Genomic DNA, 2,629 nt, shown 5'->3' with positions numbered 1-2,629 from the left:
CTTCCTTCTTAAAAATTGGAAGAAGGAGAAAAAGAGAAGAAAACATAAATAGATCCCATTTGTTTTGTTTCTTTGACAACAATCAAAGCAAAACAAAATTAACATCTCAGATACCTCGGTTAATGCAAATTGTCCCACTACACTTAAAAAGTACTCTCCTGATTGCCAAAAGAAAGGAAACACTTCCCTAACTTTATTATAAGGACCCCGTCCCAGGGAGACACTGGTGTGGAAAAAAAAAAAAAAAGAATGTACCACAATTTAAAGAAGGAAGTTTGCTTTGATCCTCAATGCTCAATGCCTGCTCAGGAAGAACAAAAATTGTACAGAACCAGAATTAGGATCCCCAGAATTTTTGGAAGAGAATCATACAAATCTTTCCTGAGTATGTATTGACAGGCTTAAAGAAGGAAGTCACATTACATAATTAGTTTTATTTTATTTTTTTAAGATTTTATTTATTTGAAAGAGGGAGAGAGAGCGCATGAGCGTGCACACACAGGTCGGGGAGGAAGGGCACAGGGAGAGGAAGAAACAGACTCCTCACTAAGCAAGGAGCTTGACATGGGGCTCAATCCCAGGACCCGGGATCATGACCTGAGCCAAAGGCAGACGCTTACCCGACTGAGCCACCTAGGTGTTCCACATAATTAGTTTCAGTACTTAATTCTCTAATTAAAAAATAATGATTTACATGTACAAGCATGATTTGAGCATGTGGTACACATATAAAGCATTCATGCACTTAAAAACAGTGCAAGGGGCATCTATTATAAGGTAAGCAGTGTTCTAGGTGCTGATGGTAGATTAATGAGCAAAATAGAGAATAGCACTCTCTTCCACGAGACTTATACTCTAGTAGTAGAAGACTTTAAAGGCATAATAAATAGTATTTTATATACTATAACATAGGTTGGCAAATACTATGGATTAAAGGAAAAGTGTACTTCAAGAAGGGAAATCAAGAATGTTGGGGGTAGGGTGACACAGGGGGGCAGGGTATGTGGCTAAATGTCATACATGTTATAGTATAGCAAGAAGAACATTATTATCCCATTCCATACACCTTGGACATACATGATTTCCTGAGGGATAGCTGACACTAAGCTAGCAGAGATAGGTCTGAAACCTAGTTTAAAAAATTCTTTTTATATTTTTAATCTATAATTTGCTGCCTCCTTAGATAATGGAATAGCATAATTTTGATCAGAAAGCCACACATAACACCTTCAGTCATACATAATACCCTGCTTTAAAAGCCTGGTTCCATCCCAAGCACTCAGGGCCAGACTTCAATCCATATGCTTCGATTTTATCTGTGCCTACCCATGATTTTTCTCCATGTCTCTACCCAAGTATGCCTGCAGAAGAAGCAAGCAATGATGAAGAGGCAGGGGCTTACATTCTATTGACACTTACAGATCGGGCCATGTACTTTATTTTTTTTAAGACAACACAATAACAAGTAAATACAATGAACAAATATATGGTGATATTTTATTAAGGTGTGGCATTTCAAGGAAGGTCTCTCTAGAATTTTTCATTTACTTTGAACGTTTACATTTCTAGAAAGTATAGACTGCCAAGGGTAGAATCCAAAGGTATTTTAGTTGATTGGGATGAACACAAATTCTAATTCTTTTGTAGTAATCTGATAAAAGGTCCACCCGATGTCTATAATTCTGCTTAGAAGTAGTCAGCTTCTAAAACAAGAATTCTCAGGAAGACTCTCTGAATTGATGACATATTTCCCTTCAGATTTACATCTAATAGAAGACAGAGCTTCAGATATTTCTGACTTTGAATTGTCTCTAATCAATATGCATTTAATATGCTGAGTATTAGTGATATGTTAATCAAGTCCAAGACTCCTGTTTAAATCCCACCATAATGAGATAATATATGCAAAATCTAGCCCAGGACTAGGAAGTGTTGGTCCCCTTCCTTTTCTCCTAGCAAGCACACAGGGATGATGTAGACAATGTTATGACTGCCCCTAGAAAATGTATATTCAAAGGCTGTTTCAAGTTAAAATAAGGCAGTGAAAATGAAAAAAATAAAAATTAAAAAGAGAGATAAGCACTTGCTAGGATGCCTATATGTTCACTTTCTTCCTCAAAAGTAAAGATAGTACAAAAACAATCCACCCAAAATAAGTGAATTAGCCATGATTTAGTGGTGGTAAGTAAATATGTGTTAAAAGCCTAAGAAACATTTATTTTCTGATTAAGGCTAATGTCTTAGAAAAGTTTGATTTTTATTTTAGTTTAAGTAAGAGGAAACTTCTTAAATGCCTAGTGTATGGCTCAGAGTCTGGATCTTCTTTGATATGCAAAAATGATCTGAACTTACTCTTCAGATGACTATTTTTCTTTGTCTTTTTTGTTTTTTTTTTAAGATTTATTTATTTTTAGAGAAAGCGAGTGCATATGAGCTGGGGGAGGGGTAGAGGGAGAGAAGCAGACTCCCAGCTGAGCTGGGAGCCCGATGCAGGGCTTGATCTCATGACCCTGAGATCATGACCGGAGCCAAAACCAAGAGTTGGTTGCTTAACCAACTGAGCCACCCACGTGCCCACAGATGACTATTTTTCTGTAGATGTTTGCCTTTGACTGTTGCTTTATTGCAT

The sequence above is a fragment of the Neomonachus schauinslandi genome, chromosome 3, assembly GCF_002201575.2.
Source record: "Neomonachus schauinslandi chromosome 3, ASM220157v2, whole genome shotgun sequence".
In the NCBI taxonomy this organism is placed as follows: domain Eukaryota; kingdom Metazoa; phylum Chordata; class Mammalia; order Carnivora; family Phocidae; genus Neomonachus; species Neomonachus schauinslandi.
This window is presented reverse-complemented; position numbering follows the sequence as displayed.